This window comes from Plutella xylostella, chromosome 9, assembly GCF_932276165.1.
Source record: "Plutella xylostella chromosome 9, ilPluXylo3.1, whole genome shotgun sequence".
Lineage (NCBI taxonomy): Eukaryota > Metazoa > Arthropoda > Insecta > Lepidoptera > Plutellidae > Plutella > Plutella xylostella.
The window spans coordinates 715,015-737,217 of NC_063989.1; positions in this window are offsets into that span (position 1 = coordinate 715,015).

The following is a 22,203-nucleotide window of genomic DNA, read 5'->3' on the forward strand; positions in this document are numbered from 1 at the left end:
ACATTATAATTTAAGTTCTACAACGGTTACGTATTTGTGTTAAATTTATTAAATCGAAATTAATCAAATGTAGATAAATTTATTACATTATGTTGCTTGTGTATTTGGTTTGTTTCAAATACGTACGTACAATAATGATAAAGATTGTGCATAGTCCTCTTCTAAGAAATACCACAACACCCTGTCATCGGCCTTCCTCATGCAGCCACTCCACTACTCCACCATCTAAGTTCTTCGGTCCAGCGGGCAGTGCGGCGTCCCACGCGACGCTTGCCCAGTAGTATAGTCCACGTTTCTGATGCAAAGGATCTCTCTGGTCGTACATCGAGATCAGCGAGGCTATGCTGCCAGCGCCTTGGGGACCTTTGCGTCACGTCGGATGCGTTCCGGGGTGGAAATTTAGATAAGTTCATAGTTTTTGTTGTTACTAGTTAGTTATAAGTTATTCGCTTAGAATACGTTTTTTTTTACAATTCTATTTTACGTAAAAAATTTAGCCCCAAACACGTCCACAATTAAAATACATAGGTATTATCTATGGGGGTCTCGTCTCAACTGTAGTCCGGGATTACAAGTGGATTACACCGGACAGAGATAGTTTCGGTCGCAGTGACACATGTCATCTTTTATAACGTGCGATGGACATAACGGACGGTGATGCGGGTCCAAACTAATATTATTAAAACCTTTAATTAAGCTGGTTTACATACATGGCAAAAAATTACTTCATAACGTGTTAGCAGCTGTGAATACCTTACCTAATTGAATAGGCTACAAAAGTTGTCTGGAAGCAGTCGCATTATGCGAACAGACCACCATAATGTGTAAGTACGTTAATAAATTTGATAAACAAAAAATTAAAAACAAATAATGTAGGTATCTTCTATCACCACTTTAGTTGGTACTACGGTTAGGTTATTTTTTTTTTATACTTACCCTTAAAATTTAATAAGTGTACCCACATAATTATTATACCCTATGACTAGTACCACCCTACGCTACGTACTTAACTCCCACGTAGCATAATACATTACAGGAGCCGATTATCAGCACCAGATAGCAGTAAAAAGTAAGTGAGTGTCGGCGGGGCGCGCGGGGCGCGGGGCGCGGGGCGGGGTAGGGCTCACCTCAGCGAAATGCAATTAGATCTTCCCCGCGAGACCAACGCGACTGGAATTGTAGTCCCGGAGTCGGCTGGTAGACTGGAGGACACGGCTAGCGTAACTGCTACCTTCCGTACCACCACCGTCACATTAGCAATTAAAAATCCTTAAGAAGCGTCGCTCGCCTGTTAAACATCAGTCAGATCCATACAAGTTACCTACGTCAGATTTGCCACGCGAGTACTACAAGCAAATTCACCGATATCTAATGGCATGAGTAATAATAATTCAAAATTACCTTGTTGCATTTATTGCGCCTTAAGGGCCAATACACTGACCATGAACATATTGAGCCGGGCATTTATTTTCGTCAGATATTGTCCTTTTTGCATGTCCCTGAAAAAGTATTTATAAATTAAACATTATAGACGCGACCTTTACTATTCGACACTAGCGCAACACTAGCAAAAACTGAGTGCAAGTGTAAGGGGAAAGCTAAAAGGCACGTGAAATAGTTATCTCCTAAAATTTATAACAAAAAACAGCCACCTCCCGGTCCACCACTACCCCTGGAGCTGATTTACATATAAATTGTAGCTAACTCACGTGGTCTCTTACTTTTAACTGTTGTGCCCGCAGTGAGGCCATCCGTCGCACAACTTATTGTCGCTTCTGCGGCGCTTGCTACTCTGTGGACGCATTCAGAGTTCAGAGAGAAAATCATGTTTTAAAAGGTGAGATGAAATTGAGCTTAGATACTGAAATACTTACTTACTGATTTAAGAGAAAGTCGAGCGAAATGTGATAATATATGAAGCCTAAAGGTCATAACTGTCGATAGAGCGTTTGTCCGACTGACTTACTTTCAATGTCGGATAGCCGTGTGTGAGATGTCTTCAGCATCACTTACGTTTCGGGTGCACATTAATTATGCTAAAATTTAAGGTTGATACTGTGCAAAACGTAGGTAAGATTAATTTATAAATATTATGTTTCATTCAACGAATGACTTTGAAAATGTCTTCACCCGTCCCTTGAATAAAACGCAAGTGGTCAAAGTAAACATAAGATAACACCTTAGCACTCAAACATTATCCATGAACCGTCTCATATCTGAGACGACATCGCTCTCAGGTTTTCCTCACAATAACACCGGACAAAGGAGACGAAGGATATATCTCAAAGTTGGTGGACAATGTAATTCAATTTGCTAAATTAGATTTTGCGTCAGTTACCTGCCTGGCCGCCCCCGCGCGTCATCTGATATTATAAGAGATGCCGACGCCAATGTTTGTGCCAACGTTGGAGTTGATGTTGGATGAGATTTACTTATTTACTAGCAGACCGAAAAAAATGATGTTGCCACGTAGTTCCAAAAAAGATCCATTGATTCAAATTCTTGTTCTGTTTTTACGACAACCACAGCCGTGCTATTAAAACGGACTGTTTAAGTCAGAAGTGAATTCAATGTACATTATAATAACAACGCGGACAGGGACCGTTACAATATCAACTACAGCCATGCAAATAAATACTTAATTCACTAAATATAACTATATATTTCTAAATATATTTATTATTAATAAAATAAACAAGTCTAAATAGGTGCACATGCAAGTTAATATATTCGTAGATGAGAAGCAATCATATATTTTTTATGATAGCCATCGAATATTTTATTTATATTTATTATATGATCGTAGTACTGAAATATAATTTCTCCTACACATACCTACATTTGGCCAACATTGGAAGGCGATAGTGGGGAGCCAAATTAGATTGCCATAAGTGGGGTCAAGCGAGACGAAGCGAAATGGACAATGGTGAAAGGAAGAAAATATGAAATTATTTCTGACTTCCGTAACAAAAATAAATACAGATTTTCCTACATACTGGAGCGGAATAGATATAACTAGAGGGTTTTGATATTTAAAAGTCAGTTTATTACTTAAGATTAAAAATAATTCACGAAGCAGCTTTTTTATAAATAATTGAATCTTCAATCTAATGGCCAACATAAAAAACGACTCTCGTGCAGTGACCAAAGCGCCTTATAAAGCGTAGGACGCTCCGCAGGTCATTGGACCGAAGACCTTAGACAGGAACTGACACCTAGTACTTTTATGAGGAAGGCTGAGGGAATAATTAAGAAACCATCGTTTTCACATCTTTCAACTCCCATTTTCATTCTCTAACCTTCACATAACATGAGTTTTATATGTACTGACCGAAAAGTTTCCTATCAATTTACGGAGCCGTTATAATCAATTAATCAATACCGACTTAACTTTCAGTCAACTGTAAACAAGTCCTTTAAAAACTCAACCCAGAAAATAACCTGTTATTATGTTGAAATTCCAATAAATTACTGACGGCGGCCACAACATCTTACAACTCGCGCGGCCCGTTACCCCCGAGAGTGACTTGCGGAAAATTGGAAAACGAAACAAGGTGAAAAATATTATTAAGTGCAACGCTCACCGCTTTCCCCCGCCCTCCCCTGGGGTAAGATTTTTATAGTCTTCTGTTTTGAAGCCGCCGTTGAATTACTTTTCTGGTTTTAACGTGTTGTTTATAAAACTGTTGTTTGTGATTTCAGGGGTGGATTTTTGGTGTGCTCGTTCAGATTAATTTGTTTATTATTTTGCTTTAGTTATTATTTTGTTGGTTTGATTTTTTTGTATTGATATTCATTTTGTGTTGATTGGTTGTTTGTAAAATATAGTAAGTAGCTAAGTATACAAGTTTATTTTATACCTACTATGTCTAGAAGTAATGTGTAAATCTGTTTATATCGGAAAATCTTGCTCTAAATCTCTTACTATGTTTTAGTAGGTTTCACATGTTTTTGTGATTAGCGAATCTCTAAACCAATCTCATAACATACTTAACTTAAATGAGCCAACAACGAACTCCAACTGAGGCTTCTAACTCTCCCCTGAAATATCTTCGATTTCTCATCCAATTTGATCCCAATGCAGTGTACCTTTCTTAGCAATTCGTTTAACGTACAAATTGCTGGTCATTTTCGCCAATGGCCGGCTTTTAGCAGCGAGGTGACCACGTGACCACCGGGAGAATGGACACCCTACTTATGTCTGACCACGTGGCCTCGGATGGACACCCTACTTGGTCTGAGAACCCTTGAGGGTTGTGTGTCTAACTGACTTATGTACAACAATGGCCATGAATAGGTACAATAAATAAAGAGTGAACGTAAGATTCCTCCATGATCATCGCTCCAGCTTTTAATTTGCTTTATGAAAACCAGCTAATACGCATATTTTTAGATTGACAACAACAAGTGTCAAGTTGAATAATTCAGCTTGACATTAATTGCACATCTTGTAAATTTAGGGTGACTTTTACAATTTTTTCCAAACAAGACGTTTAACAGGCGACTAAATACGTTTAACATTTGGTGAATCAAAATCCATGAATCCACCTTAGTATCTCAGAAAAAATAAAGACTACTAGCTACTACCCATACTCAGATAACTTAATCTGTAGGTAGATTGTAGAAATATAACACAGTATATTCGGGTGAATGTCCACATTTCTTCCTCGCTCCATCGGCGCACCTCGATTCACCTCTTTATAGCCCGCGCTGATAGTTCCAATTACCGCCGGACCTGGGGCCGCATAGGGAGGATATACCCACTGAACATTTCAGGAAACCTGAAGGTATAGTGCCTGTAGTTTATGACCAAGGCGTCGGGAATTACAGGTCACTATAATTATATCGATTAGTTTAGAAAACGGGTTACGTGAACATTTCAGGCTATGTATGATTATCTGGCTGGGATTGATGTAAATGGTAAGACCGCCTGTTGTACCCTTATAAAGTTAGAACTTGGTGGTCAAATAAAAAGCAATCTATCTATCTATAAAGGTGAAAGAGGCCTAAGAATATTCTTTCCACACAAACTTTGAATTCTCGTTGCATCTCTAAAGTGAGTAAAGGAGAATGGCCATTTCTCTATGGCGCCATGACCCAGAGCGGCCATTGGTGAAACATACACTGATGTGTAGTCCGTGACTACAGCATATACTGGTATTAATTTTATTATTATGAGGCATGGCAGAACGAAGATATAGGTGCTGAAAGATCAAGTCTTTCTACTGTACTACATGTTACCCTCGAGCTAAAAATTGATTTTAAAAGTGTTCCCGTGGGATTTCCTGGATAAAAAGTATTTTATGTTACTTCGGGATAACGGGAACTTGAATAAAATGAAATAATGTTTGAAATTGGTCACTTTATAAAAATAGGTTTCTGAGTGTGAAATGTGCAAAAATAATTATGATATTATTTGCATAAATAAAATCATGTAATACATTTTGTGATGCGCTTTGTATTGGGAATCCCATGATTTAGATTATAATACTTATTTGAGCGTGTACCATTCATCAAAATCTTATTTAACGAAAAAAATATATTTAATTAATTTACTTTTGAACCCTAATATCTCAAGAACCCCATGGTTTAGATTTTTTTAAATATTTTTCCCTGATAATAGACATTTTTATCAATAACTTAAAATAGGTTTGGTTAGTGGCTGCTAACTTATGCAAAGCGGGTCAGGTTTCGCCATTCTTCTTTGAATAAATCTTAGTTGCTCCCTAGACTTCACAAAAAACATACGTGCTACATATTTTTGTAGTTTCCAGATTCAGTAGTTTGAGCTGTGTGTTGATCCTCAGTCAATTAGGAGAATCACGAGAAATGATTTCTTAAGTAGATTTCAGCAGCAATTTTTTACACTTAGATAGAACCTTATTGGAAATATTTTTTTCTTCTTAGTCGACTATAAATAAATTTCTTTTGTACCTAGTTATTAGGTCAATTGTGTATGTAAGTATACCAGGCTTTTTTAAATATTCCATAGTCCGTGCCGTATCCACCCTGCTCCTCCTCAAGTGGTACAGTTAAGTGGCTGGTCAGGGCTCGCCACCTCCCGGGAAATTGCCCTCAATGTATCACAATACACGCAGCCATAGCATAGGTATTTACTTTCCTGGCTTTTTGTAGAAGACACTATTGACAACAGTAGTTGTAGTAGTAGTAGTATAACTTTATGGTACATAAAACACTTGCAATAACATTTAAAACTTAAAATCTATAATACAATAAGGGCGGCATTATCGCTAAAAGCTCTCTAAAGCTATCTCTTCCAGGCCAGCAGCCTTCAGAAGGTATTCTTTATCCGTTAGCAATGTGTTCATTATGGCTTAAATATGTACGAGAAATATAGTTCCTTCATAGAATAGAATAGGATAGGGTCACATCAAACTCAAACTACCGATCCAAGATCCGAGAATATTATTGTTTTACTCCAACCCGGTTTGGTCTTAAAATACTGGTGTGTCATTACCTACAATATTTTTCTCATCAACCCAGACTCTATTCTTACCTACATTTCATTATTATATTACATATTTGACTTCTGTTTATAAACGGCCCATCCACAGCCAACGATATTTTAATACAAACTAGATGGAGTGTCAGTGCAAAGGAAACGTCTCAACTTCAATAACACCCCTTTTCCACCACTAAGCTCTTATTTTGAATTAGTTAAGTAAGAATATTTGTGACTTTATTCATTAGGTTGAACTTTAAACGGTTTGACAGTAAACAATATGCGGAAATTTTATCGCTTTGTTTTTGTATGTGCTCACCATCTTGTCTTGTTCGAGTATATTGTTAATCTAAGGCCACAGTCGTTTCATTAACGTAATCACAACCACACCACCTGCTACTACAAACAACGTAAGAACAATGCAGCAAAAAGCACACCTCAGATCAAAGACTTTACCTTGCAGTTTTTAGCCCCTCGTCGAGACGGTAGACGCACCAATCCACTTAGTCGGTGATGTACAATGCACTAGACAAGATGTTATAAACATGCATGTTGGGTAAGAGTAGCAGAGGCTTCCAAAGAACTATTGGTCGCTCAAAATCAAATAGGTAAGAGAAATTCAAAAATCTTACGTCACAGCTCATATGAGTTTAGTTATATTGTACTTAATTTAGCTATTCTAGCTCTTTAAACTAACTTACAGGGTGTGCCAGGTTCATTACGGGACACCCTGGGTATGGGGACCTTTTCATTCCAATTGTACTCTGTATACCTGCAGAAGTGCAGACTATAAATCCTGCTGACGAAAGAAATGGGAAATGCAAACATGCACGGACTTACTTTATGAATAGTCCATACTCAAAGGGGCTTAGCAATATTCCAATATTGGATAATACATATTATTTTATTTCGTTTTCCTGAGTTATAAGTGTTAAGAATGTATTTCGTTTTACTTATTTATAAAATGTTATCAAAGTAAAACAGGTAGGTCCTAAGAGTGCAATTTTCTGTCAACAATAATCAACTACCTACTTAAATAATATTCAGCTCATCTATCTTTCACCGGCGAATCTCGGGATTTACGTGATTTACTGAGCTTGTTGTTTACTGAACTACGATTACAATTGAATGTAATAGGCCTAATACCTACTTACAAAACTAGGTAATATAAAAGGAGTACACAATAACAGATAAATTATAGGATAGTACAGTACAATATTAAGCTTGCATATATTGGAGATGTTATTGCTCAATGCGATAATTATTTTGTAATAAATAAATACAAGTTACAAAACAACTTATCTGTACTATCATATCAGATATAACTATTTATTACAGTGACACTAGCAAAAAAATCATTAATTTAGCTGATATTAATGGAATTCAGTCACAAAAACATAGAACAACCTATGTTTTTTTTCAAGAGGTAAAAATTCGATCTGGCCAATCTGCGTATAAGAAAATGTACCGTGTTCTCGATCAATGTCCGTCTGATGGATCGACTAATTACTCAACACACCAGCGACGCACCTATTAATAAATAGGGACATCTATCTGTAAGATAAGATTAGATCGGTTCCGGCCGGCCACTTTTGTGAGCCAAATTAGGTCATTATTTCGACACTATTTATTGGTTAAATTCGAACTTACATAATACGAATAACTTATAATATTTGGACACGTTCTGGCAAATTTGGAATGTGTGAATTTTCTCCGCCGGTTTACTGCATCGAAGCGCTAGCTGATAGCTATTGGCTGGATCTTTTTTTTAATTTATGGTTAAAATAATCATAAATATTTTTATTTTATTTTCAAGATTGGAAATACATAAATAATTCTTCTAAGCGTGTCGGTAGCAAAAAACCATGATTATGAATTTCTTTAATAAAATATTCCGGATGTATTTTATTTGATCGATTAATTCAACTGTATACGGGGAGCATAATTGATTCGTTTATTTGCGTTTAGGTATTGAACCAGAAGTGTAGAGCCATGCATCGTATAGTGGCATCATGTGAAGTGGGGAATAAATACAATAACGATATTTAAACATTCCGAACTATGTCAAACAGAATAAACAGCATACCCCAAATGACCTTTTATTGCGATTTTGAAAATTTACTGTCATCTTTGGAGTACCCCCAAATAGATCGTCACATTCGTAATGTAAAACGATAAAATGTAGATTAAAAATTCTGCTTCATTTTTGCAAAATGTTTCTATGATAGTATTGCATAAGTTATACTTACAAACCTTTTCTCGTTATTTGTGCTCATATAAACACCAAATCTTAATGTATTAAAAAAAAAATAAAACATATATTTTTTAATAAATAAATGTGTTTTATATAAATAATTGCCTACTCTGTGACGCCGGTAACCAGAGAGCGATATCAGTGCGGTGCAACCAGACACCGGCTTTTATCCACGCAAACATCTCAGGTGTTCAACTTCCGAGGGGCCCACTGTTTGCAAGACTACTCTGTGTTAACAGTCAATAAAACAGCTACAGTTTTTCAGCGAAAGTAAAAAGATATTGAAGGTTAAACATAGGGAGTGAAACTGGCTAAATGATTTAATTTCAGAGATAAAATGTTTTTAGTTTTCAGAGAAGGGCAATTTTTACTTTTTATTATTATCTTTATTGGGCAATATGGCATTTTCTTAGTTTATTACTGTATTTTTTTAATTAAGTATCGTTTATCGCGTAAATTGACTCTTCACTGTCTAATCATCCTGTCCCAATTTTGGAAATAGCAAAGCACACATCGAGGTATCAGTCAATTGTGCTGTACAACAAACTGCCGGTAGAGCTAAAGTTAATAGATAGATAACAAAACTAATTTTAAAAACAAACTTAAGTCATTTTTGTTGAAGAAATGTTACTATTCCATTGATGAATACTTATCTAGATTTTAAGTTACAAATTAATTTTATTGTATCTAAAGGACATAATATAATTGATTTTATTGTATTTGACTAATTTTATTGTAATACATTTATTATTGTTAATTAATTAATTCGCAATGTGTTTATGCCTGTTAAATTATTTCTCAATGTGTTTAAATGCCTGTGTATTATTTTTCAATGTGTTTATGACTGTTAATTATTTTAGCTATAAGAATTTTGTACACAATGTATATTATTTTGAAATGAATAAATATGATATACAGGGTGTCCCAAAAGTCAACGTCATCCCTTAAAGGGCTGATAGGTCAGCTCATGAGAGGCCAGAATATCACAATATGACCTTAGTAAAAACTCGATAATTTTCGAGATATTGACACTTTTATAAATTTGCTGAAAATCGACACCTTGGATCAGTTTTTTGCGTGCCGCCGGTACAAAAATCCATATTGTTAGAATTTGTTTGGTGTTGCATCACCCTGTATAGCCCAGCTATTGATCGCAGTCAAAAAAAATATCGAGTAATGCTGTATGTTTAAAAAAAACACGGTTTTCAAAGTCATAAAAGGTAATCGTATTTTTTTACAAACAACTTTGACTCTACATACTGTAAAAAAAATATAGCATGCAAACATGACACCTTATTTGAAAAGATTGCTCATTTAATGCAGTTTCCAAAATGGTATGAAACGTTGCTATTGTTTCAATTAACAAAAAAGTTATTGCTATTTTAGTACAAAACGACCTCGATGTAAAATTGTTTGAAGGAAATTTATCTGAATGAATTTATTAAGGGTAGGTCATGTTGGAATGATTAAAAGTAAAATAGGTGGTGGGGTCAGCCGTGGCAACATAGATAAAAAAAACTTACCAAACTCTTATAAAACATATTTTGCGTTTTTACACCTTATTTAAAAAAAAACAAACATTTATTGACTTTTATTTTTATTTCTCAAAATTATAACACCCCCTTATTATATTAAGTACCTACATAATCAGCAAAAAATAATACTCATTAATGGTCATAATCATAATTTTGAGAGTTTGGTTTTGTTTAACAATAACTTTAAAATAAATAACAAGTAATTAGAGGTAATGTTAATGACAAACTGATCTGTCCCTTTTTTGAATACTGTGGATGTACAATGTACATGTGTAAGCGTTTTACTTGTACAATATCACACATTAGCAGTACTCAGGAATGTACGTTACCATGCGCTACATTTATGGGGAATGTGGAGTTGCTATAGTCCACTTTTTTTGAGAAAGATACTCAAAATGTGTTTTTTTTATTAACTGTGACAACGTTGTCTCTTTTCCCACTCCCGGCCACACCACCTATTTTACTTTTACTCATTCCAACATGACTTACCCTTAATAAATTCAGTCAGATAAATTTCCTTCAAACAATTTTACATCAAGGTCGTTTTGTACTAAAATAGCAATAACTTTTTTGTTATTTGAAACAATAGCAACGTTTCATACCATTTTGAAAACTGCATTAAATGAGAAATCTTTTTAAATAAGGTGCCAGGTTTGCGTGGTATATTTTTTTTACAGTATGTAGAGTCAAAGTTGTTTATAAAAAAATACGATTACCTTTTATGACTTTGAAAACCGTGTTTTTTTTAAACATACAGCATTACTCGAATTTTTTTTTGACTGCGATCAATAGCAGGGCTATACAGGGTGATGTAACACCAAACAAATTCTAACAATATGGATTTTTGTACCGGCGGCACGCAAAAAACTGATCCAAGGTGTCGATTTTCAGCAAATTTATAAAAGTGCCCACTATAAAACTGACCACTGAGCCGATGGTCCCGGGTTCGATTCCCGGCTGGGGCAGATATTTGTTTAAACACAGATATTTGTTCTCGGGTCTTGGATGTGCCCGAAAAATGGCAATAGGCCCGCCCCCTATTACATTGGGACTAACATAACACTCTGGCGAAAAGTGGGTGCAGCAATGCACCTCTGCCTACCCCGCAAGGGAGTACATTAGTACAAGGCGTGAGTGCGTGTTTTTTTTTTTTTATAAAAGTGTCAATATCTCGAAAATTATCGAGTTTTTACTAAGGTCATATTGTGATATTCTGGCCTCTCATGAGCTGACCTATCAGCCCTTTAAGGGATGACGTTGACTTTTGGGACACCCTGTATATGACATATGAATCAAATGTCGCTATATTGTTTTCAATTTCATAATCCAGCAGATGCTACTGTGGCTACGTAAGTACTCAATAATTTTGTAACATAAGCACCTACTTATAGCATTACTTCTAATGCAATAACTTTTAATAGATATAATAATAAAGGGAGTGAATATAAGCCAGGTTTCCACGGGAAAGTGAAATGACATTCAATTTCGCGTGCGGTGCGCGTGTCACTTCAAGCGAATAGTGATGCCTGTTGTTGGTGAATGAAGATATCGATACTTTAATGATTATTGAACTTATGTTTAAGTAGGTATATATACATTTTAAAATAATAATTTATGATATATTATAAATGTATGCTTTAGCTTACTTAAACTAACAAGCGCAGTATGATACAATTAATAAATTATACAGCTAGGTACTTATCGAAAAACCCCGCTTTAAAGCGTCTGAAACAAGGAAATAGGTTTCATTATTATCGAATCGTTTCCGGATATCTTAAAATATTAGTTTTTCTTAAGAAGTGGATTAATAATAATATTGTATATCTTTTTCACTCATTTTACTGGTTTGTTTGTACTTCCTGTTAGTTAGCTGGTAGAAAATGCCCTTGACATTAATTCCACCTTTTGTACATTTATACAATATTTGTGAAATAAAGAATGAAATTCATAAATAAGGGAAGCTACTGAATACAATATATGCAACACAAAAAGCACGACAAAGTCTTATTTCCTCAACGTGCCCCATCCCTAGGTGTAACGTCTGCAGATATTCAATTAACATTACCTCCAGTCGCCTGCACCTTTATTTCCGTCTCTCCCCCCTTCCCCTCCCTTCGCCGCTGGGGGAGGGGCAGTAATGAGGTCCGTTCGTTTAGTTTTCTGCTCTTAATGGGGCACGTGGATTAGGTGATGTTTTTTTCCTGGAGACTTGTTAGCGGTATACGGACGGTGGTATTGGCTTTTCGAAATGGCTGTTCTCTAGTAGGTGTGTAATTAGAATTAAGTACATACAAGATGAAAGCAAGAGAGTTGACATGTGAACTGACAAATATAAAAACTCCTCCGTCCGGTTTCAAGTAAGAAATTCCTACTATCCAAAAAACATTTCTCTGCCATCCCAAATCGATACCCCTCATAAAAATAACGTAGTAAAAAAGTAATCAATCATCCACATTACAAGTCTTACATCCTGCTACCTCACATCTACCCTCACAATCAGACGCCTACCTTCCCCGGGATGAGTCGAATTATCTGCACAGATAATCTGGACTGGCTCCCCGCATCCATCTTCGTCACGGTGGATCGCTATGTTGGTGCTGTTTTTTGTTGTATGTGATTTTTGTAGTGTGCGCTTCTTTTCGGACATTTTCCTGTTTACGCCCACAGGTATGTATTGATACATCGCTCTTGTTAACTACAAAAACATCTAAATCACTTGAGGAAAGGTTGTGAAGAAGTCATGTCTTAAAACGTTATGATTTATGTTATAGGGTTATGAATTATTATAAAACAACGTAGGTAATTTTATTCATATTTTTTATACAAATATTCCTGAAAACTCTTTTTATTATGCCGTTTCGACACTCCGGACAGCAACCCGTTGTGTTATTGTTTTATATTTTGCCTGTATTTTTGTTTTTGCCTCATGTTTTTTATTATTATTTTTTTGGCCTTGTTATCTTGTATATGTATTTCTTTTCTTTAAGTCTGTATTTTTCTTTTTGTTGTTGTTGCTGTCTATGTGTCGAATAAATGTTTCTTTATCTTTATCTTTATCTTTATTATACCTTACCACAAAACAGATTTCAACCCAATAATACTACGAATGCAAATAAAATACAGAAACAGATCTCCAATAACCCTAAAATCTCCCCCGCAGCCGCACACAATAAAACTATTCAGGTGAATCCTTTTCCAATAATATTCGGCGCTGCATATTCTGTGCGAAACGCTAGTGATGTATGTAAATAGCGCAATAACTCATCGATACAGCTAGACGGCAGACTGCATAACTCAACGTGTGGCGGTAGGGATGTTGGTGGTGGGGTTTAGAAACCATCGATGTTTGAATTAGATAACTTTTGCTAACCTGATGTTGGGTAATTTGTCTGTAGAGTAGGTACATAGATTACATGTAGAATATACTAATTGTTTACATAATATTAGGTTGAAATTACATTCGATAAGTATGATTAATTACTGCGATTACTATTAAACATATTTATCAGTGCAGTATTAATTAAAATGAAACATTATTGGATACCAATTTAAAAAATCTAAGTGTAACATTTTGTTATAATTAGTAGGTACACCGTCGATTACATAAACATTATTCATTTTAAACTACTAGTATTATTAAAAGTATTTATTGATACCACTGAAACGTCTGCAAAACAACAGTTAGTTTAAAATTACTTATCGCTGATAAACATTAAAGAAAATCATCGATACATACCTACGACAGTGTCAATAACGTCTCTAGCTAGGTGACAAATGTGATAGAGCCACTCGACCCCGCTCCGTTCAGTTCAGTCTCTAAACACACGATTTCACTCTTATTTCGGAAACTTATGTTGCGACTAACACGCAATTTCTGTCGATACTTTTAAAGTTGTGTGTTTTCATGTTCTGATATTATTAAGGTGAGTCGGGGCAAGCGCGCCTACGGGGTAAGAGCGCCCCCCCCTATTATCTCAAAAACTACTGATGTGGGACTCTTAACGACATCTTACATCCATGGAACAAATCAAATGAAGTTCCGGGTTTAAATCACAGATGGCTCTGCTTGCTCTAATTTGAGATAATGGACATTCTATTTTTAGTGTCATTTTAACATCAATTACGAGATGAGCACGTGTTACAAATCCATTAAAATCTCAGAAAATCATCAGTGTTTGGAGAAACTAATAAGGTGAGTGTATAATTTAAAAGATTTCCTTTAAATCCTTACTTGTATTTTTCTTTTTAGTAGCGAAATTAATAATTTTCTAGCCAATTATAAATCTTAACCTAAAAATTTTCGAGAGGGGTAAGTGCGCCTGAGTACTAGGACCAGCCATTTTTATATGGCGCATTTGCCCCAAGGCAGGGGTTACCAACCATAAGGTGGCCGATTATTTCCAAAATTGCCTTTGATATCTTTTTTTATTTATTTAGCCAAATTCATACTGGAGGCTTGGTAAGTGACTAGTATCACAACTCGAGAACACTTTATGCTAATTTTATAATATAAATTGGTAACCTGCCATAGTATAACTGACTCGGGACTGTCCTTGCGTTTGTAGGGAACATGTATGTTATTGTATTGCAGATTATTGCTCTAAGACCTCGGTAGGTACTGAGTTCTTACCGAATCTTCGGTAAAAATTTGGCTACATACATTTTATTAATTTACAGTGGGGGCCAAGCTAAATGTGACGCTCGCAGTTAAATTTAACTCTTAAATACGACGCATTAATTAAGAACGGTACAAAGTCCAATCTGTTACGCTTAGCTTTTCCCGTACTGTACTAAACTATGTTCAGTTATTAAAGACCCACAATCCAAGTACGGTTCACGTGTTTGGGGGATGTTTCTATAGGTTTGAAATAGGTGTTTTTTTGCATTTGTTTTAGATGGTTCGTAATTACGTTAGAAAAATTGAGGGTCCTTCTTGGTCCAAGGAAACCTTATTTGAAGCAATTGAAGCGGTTCAATCAGGTAGATTATCTGGGTATGAAGCTGCCAAAACATACGATATACCCCGTAAAACGTTTATCAAAATTCAAAAAGCTACCCACCTATTTATAAATTTACATGTTTAGGTCAGTAAATAGAGAAGATATATTGAGTTGAATTCATCTATGAAAAAACTATGGCGCGCTTGCCCCGACTCACTGTGAATATCAATCGAAATATAGAATAGAATATAATAGAATATTGCTTTATTTAACACTGTCAGAATTCAATTAAATCAAAAATACAAAAATACATACTTATAGACTAGAACTAATGTACAATAGGCGGCCTTATCTCTGAAATTTATAGAAAGTATTATAAATTATAAGTGCTGGTTCTTTGGTAAATTTCTTTTTTGTAGTAACGCCTGTGGCAAGTTCAGCTCAATCAGAAAAACCGCTCTCAAACGAAACAGCAGTTCAATATTCATACCTCGACCCTCGTATCTTTATTACTTCGTCTGCACATTTCCGCGCACTCTGGGTCTGCTATTAATTGGTCGGCATTCGTTTGCATGAATTAAAACAGGTGAACACCGCTCACTTTGCAGATAACTGTTTTGGCCCGTGTTTGCTGACGTGGAAGAATGAAAGCATCAGCTTCTGATTTTCTGTGTTCGTAGCGCATAATGCAGTCTACAACTCGTAATGATGATGTGTCCTGAAGTTAGTATGTATGTAATACTTACTTATTCTCATTACAGACAAAGTGATCATAACGTTCTATCGACAACCCCATACTATTTTGCAAAACAAGAGACACCTTTATAATAAGTTTCCTACGTAAATCGAAATCTCCAAGAGTAGGTATACTGAAAATATACTTGAAAGTTCACCTCGGCTGCCGCTGAGTACAAAGTTACCAACTGCCGCCGCCGCCGTCACCGCCGCCACAAGCCGCTAGCGTCGCGGCAGCGGCACTGCTTGCTGTTCACTAATACCCGTGCTTTATAGTAATATGCTACTGTCCCGACATTGTGAACCAGGCCCTCAATAGCATAAAAATGCACCAATTATTTTGATATATATTATCAATACATACCTAAGTACGAGTATAATGTCCGCCTGCTGGTTAAGGTTGAAACACACGAGTTAAGTGCAATGTATTGATGTGGGAAGATGCTGCTGACAAATTATTGTGTTTACTTAAAACTTATGCGAATTTAGGTAAATTTTAAACACCACAAAATTAATTCAAAAATGATTAATGAATTATGTATGAATACATACAGTAGTTCACTTCCGAATCCGTGACTTTGTGACCAGCAAAGACTACACCCGGGTCTCACCGGATCAGGTGGACCGGATTATCCCGGTTCGCCGCGGCGGGTCCGGATCCGGAGTTCAGACTTTAACCGGCTCAGCTAGGTGTGATGTAATGAGATTAGTGCACACCCTGTGTTTGAGACACAGGGCGGTAGAGGCTTTTTGATATACTTTAGCGATTAATAATAATTATACTTTGGTACATAGAAAATTTTTAGAAGCGTCCGTAGTCGAGCGGGCTTGAGTGATCGTAACTGATCACTGAGGTTAAGCAACAACTGGCACGGTCAGTCATTGGATGGGTGACCGATTTCAAGTGGTTCTTTTCTGGACGTTTCCGTGCTTCGGACGGCACGTTAAGCCGTGGGTCACGGTTCCTGCTTCGGCAGCAGTCGTTAAGCCTAGTCAGAGGCCTTCGGGCGGCTTGAAAACATCTGACAGTCGGGTTGCCCACTTACCCGACAACTCTCTCAGCACAAGCTTGCTAGTGTTGGGGTCCACCAACCCGCACTAGGCCAGCGTGGCGGACTAGGCCTAAACCCTTCCTTCATTGGAAGGAGACCCGTGCCCCAGCAGTGGGGACCTAATGGGTCGGGATGATGATGACATAGAAAATTTTATATTATTTTTTATCTAGGGTATTTCATATTAAGTATAAATGCTCGCAAAAGTAAGTATACCGACAAAGAACTGTTTTATTTTTGCCAAGGCTTTCAGACTTTCAATAGTTTTGGATTACTTATTAACTTTTTAGAACGCATTCGTAAAAACTATGAACCTTCTTCTGGCCGCCTAGACAATCACTTAATCAATGTAGGCACTTATTCTTCTATAAACCACCTATAAACTGAAACTGTTAATTAAACTAATCAATTAACCGTCCCCACGGGACCACGAACTCGCAGTTGGTACAAAAGTTCCAAATCCCGGACACTTGAAATCAAACGTGAAGCGTGTCCCAACACGGCTTACGCCCGGGATGTGCGGGGATGGCGGCTAATCCCGCAGGTATCCCGGGCGCGGGATTACGGGATTTAAGTTCCGACACGATGGACTTCTAATGATGTATTATTGAATGTAGTCGCCGTGACAGGTGAGGATCGAGAGGTTATTAATAGATGCCCTCATCACTAGAATTGGTTAGAACTTAGGTAAGTATAAATTAATGCATAGGGCAAGAAATTGGTTACAATTTTCATATAGTAGGTAAAATACCTAAGTTAGGTGGTGAGTTTTGTAGCTACCTACTGTCAACATGGGTGTAATATTTTTTTGACTGGTATATTATGATGATATACTTTTAAATTTCAGTTTATAATTAAGTAACCTGATTGTAAATGGTAATCCAATTATCATCACTTTTTGTTTACTCACCACAAAATCTTATCTAAAATACGAATGCTCTAAAAACCTAAACCTAATTCGATTCCAACTCAAGTCTTGTCTTTCTCTTCATTACGGGGGAACCCCAGTTTCTCACAAAATAAAGACACTGCAGCCGAGTGATCGTCCCGCGGTAAATAATAAATAGCTAACAAGGTTCTGGCGACAGGTACCGCGATGAATAGGTAATTAATTTTATTTACCGCCGCCGCGCCGCCATGTTGAAAGCGAGCGTTCTGAATTTTAAACTGTTTTAAAGAAAATTGGAAAAGCGAGGTGCCAGGACTGCTTCAGTCGGCGTGGATATAAGAGGATTGTTTATTTACACAATGTTACCTACCATTATTAACATTAACAATGTTCCCATACATACTAAATCGTTATTGAATAAACAATGTTTATAAACATTGATTTCCCAGCATCCAGTAAATACCTCTATCTGTTTATTTGAAAAATTGACAAAAGAAAGGTTGTTTCCAATAAGTGATAAAACGAGACGTTAATATGATTGTTGCTGAAAATTTAAAACAAACCTAGCCCTCATTTCATATTATTATTGTTTCAAAAAATGTTTACCAGTATCACGGGTTTCCTGAAAAAATTACGTGAACCTTTTCCTAAACAGTGTTCCTTGGAAAGGAAACCCGCGTCGCAGCAGATGAATCACTCCATTGAGCCAAGTTAACAACCGCATTATTTCCACATTTACCGGCGAAAAGAGAAGGAGAACCTCCATCACTCATTCCGTCCTGCTTTATTAATGACTGACATCTTGCCTGACTTACCTTGGCTACTGAGACTGGCCAAAATTTCTCGTATTACAGTCTGGTAAGGTTGAGTTTCTGTTGCAGTTATGGAGGGTCCTGAAACTCCTGAAACATCCTGGCAGGTTACTCAAGCGCCCTCTTCATCCGTTACAATTTTTCTTTGTCACAAAGGGACGGATCCAGTGGAATTAATTTCGTAAACTGCTATTAAGGTGAAGGGTATTACTTTCGGGGGATACAATTGAATGATTGTTGAAGAACTCTCAACGACTCTTTTGTAAGTACAAGTATTATTTTTTTACTACTGAATTGGTTTCTCAGGATCTTCTCGTTACAGAAGTTAGTTATGTTCCTTGCTTTGTGCTTATAACGTGTTTTTAATATTTGAAAGAGTTTACTTGGATTCTATTTTGTTTTCCATAAAGGGATATACGATAAAATTTACAATTGCAAACGTGTACCAAAACCAAAAATACAAGTATGCATTTACATTCTACAATTATATTCTTAAAATAATAAGTACCTTATACAGTTTTGGAAGCAGTACAGTTGGTGAGTCCTACTACGGCCTCCCTGTGCGTCTGTTCGCAGCCGAAACAAAGGGTCACTTTTCAAATCAACGAACGAACGAACAAGATTTGCACGCAATTGGCACGCAATTTTTTATTTTATTTTAAAGCAGTATCAAACAGTTTGTTAACAATATATGTCACAAATTATTAAACATGACTAACTTATATACTTTGCAATTGTAACGAGATAGAGTCGTGGTGCTGCAGTTTTGTTTTTCCTAAGCTTCTTCGTCGATAATAGAGTGACCCCCACGTTAATAGCCGGCCCAGATTATCCGCGATACACTAGCGGACTCTCAGCACACAGGACTTTGGACGGTTCTTAATTCGTTCGCCGTAAGAGTTGAAATACCACTGCTACCTTCCACAGTACCTTAGGGTTGCCGACGTGGACAAATGTTATGCGTTACCGAGCGGACATTCTTTAGGTTGTTTTATCTGACGAAGGTTCTGGAATGTTCCCGATGTTGATGGATTGAATGGTTATTAACGGTGGCCCTAGGTAGAGATTGGGGGGCGAGTTGAGGTGATTTAGTAAGAGAGAATTCTACGAATACCTTCACGTTAAAACTTGATTTGTCTTTGGTAAGTACTTAGGTAGGGGAGAGGGAAGAAAATTTTCTGCAACATTATCATCAAATAGTAATGGAAACAACCCTGGAAATAAGCAAAACTTTTCCTTCCCTTAGCCTTAGACGGACAAATTGCGTCTTTTGAGCGTTAATTTCAAAAGTTCCGAGCTCTCTCGATACCTGGAGCGATTTCTCCGCAACTTTAATGAAAAAATAATTTCAATTTGCAAACTTTCACGTCCTTACGGAAACACTTTAGCCTCATTACCTCTGTAAGGGACACTTTCCAAACATTATTCTAATTATATTTTGCTTTTGGTTCAAAGTTTGCGTTATATTTTACTTGAAATTGGATACTGAAATAAAAATTAATGCTTTTAGCTGGTTTTCAATACGCAAGTAGCATTTCTTTCAATACAGTGTGTATTCGGTAACTATAATGTTAAATCCTTAACGCACCACCCACGTACCATATAATATTTTAGCTAGCTTTGAGAAAATATGCTTGCACCCAACTTTGTAAAATACATTTTCATACCATAAACAACAACAAAGGCGGGAAAGTTGGTCGTCTTCCGGTACAGGTGTTAATCTGTGGCGCAGATGAGCGTCGCACGGCGCAAAGTTTTGGCGGGAACTTTGACAGCTCGCCCTCGGGCTGACAGATCATCTCTGTTTCATAAAACAACCTTTGTTTCGCACGTTCATATGCCTAAAAATAATAATATACGAACCTAGTGAATAAACTAAGAGAAGAGTTTCTCTATTTCACAAACAGCAGAACACACTCGTGCAAAATAGTTGAAACTTCAGAGCAGGCGCTACCAATCTGACAGTTTACTTTTTCACGGCATTCCGAATCTAACAGGCAAAAGTCATTAGCTCAAACAGCCAGGTCTAAACGCACACGTCAATCCGAATCCGGGCTTTTGAATTCGAATTTGGAATAAGATAAAGTGGCCAGTTGCACCGTGGCCGGTAATCGCATTTGTGTCGGAACAATACGGGCGGGAGCCGAGCCGGATTAGGGGGCTGCTACCTTCCACCGAGCCCTATCAGTGGCCGCTCAATCGTCTGCTTAACTTGAGTTTTATTTTGTGCAGCCTCATAGTTAGAACGATGGAATTTTCTTACAGTAGATTTCGATTTACGTAAATTAGCCTTTTTGCTATTCAATTATTTGTTTTTTATTATGTGCCTAATAACTAATAAGTAGGAACATATTTATGAGAAATGATTACCGTCATACAAAAGAGAAGGCTGAAAATCTAGAACATTCGTATGCCGAGTCGAAACCCTCAAATACAAATGTTATAGTCCGAAACAAAAGCCAGTCGGAAACAGGAAAGAGTTACAGATATTTATGTGATACATGCTAGTTTGCTAGTGTGCTGGTGCAAGTTAGGAAATTATTGTGCCGCCTACATTTGCATATTCGCACATTAGTATGGTTTATTACTTTAATACAACTAAAGTATTTCAGTTGGCACTGCAGTTGATACACATTTATTTATGTATTACAGTACAAAAGTCGACAAGGCAGAAGCAACTTCGACAAGGAGGCTGCTACGCGCATCCATATAACTGGGTGGGTCTATTATACTATTATATACTATACTATTCTACTAATCCTGTCTGAAGATAAAATCTGTCAAAATCAAATATACTTAAGTACTTAGATAAAATTGAGGTTTAATATAGGTCTGAATATCAGACGGTAATTTATTAAAAGGCGTACGTAATCAAGATGTTACTGATATTAACCAACTACTTAATTCTGTTCGCAAGTAATCAAACCGCACGCAAAAATTGATCACGCAATAAATTATTAAACACTTCACTGATAATGTGATAATGCAGGTAACGCATCGCAGAAAACATTTAATTTAGTAGTAAAATGCGTTTATTTTGGTCAAGGTTTGCATCCTGATCCAAATAATAATACACTTGATACATCTAAAATAGGCACAAATAAGGCTAGGGTCAAGAAATTTGCGTTAGTTAATGATACAATCTAGGCAATTATGAAGTCAGAAGTCAATTTGCGTTGTTAAATATAGTTTTTTTTAATTGCTATAGTATTAGAATTACATAGAAGAAGAACTAGACCCAAAAAAGAAATTATACCTCCGCTTTAAAAACCAGAAAATGGATCTCCATAGGTCAAAATGGTGTAAGACCACGACTATCCTCTGGATATGATCGAAGAACGATGAAATGAATAAGAACGACAAAATTTTCTTGTTTTAGTTTATAGAACGGCTTTTAATTTAATTTTTGATAATTATTTTAGCTAAGTATTTATAAGCACTTAGAAATATGAAAATACCTAAATAAGACTATTAGACTACTACTTAACCTACATTTAATCAAAGAGACCTCCTCTTATCGTAC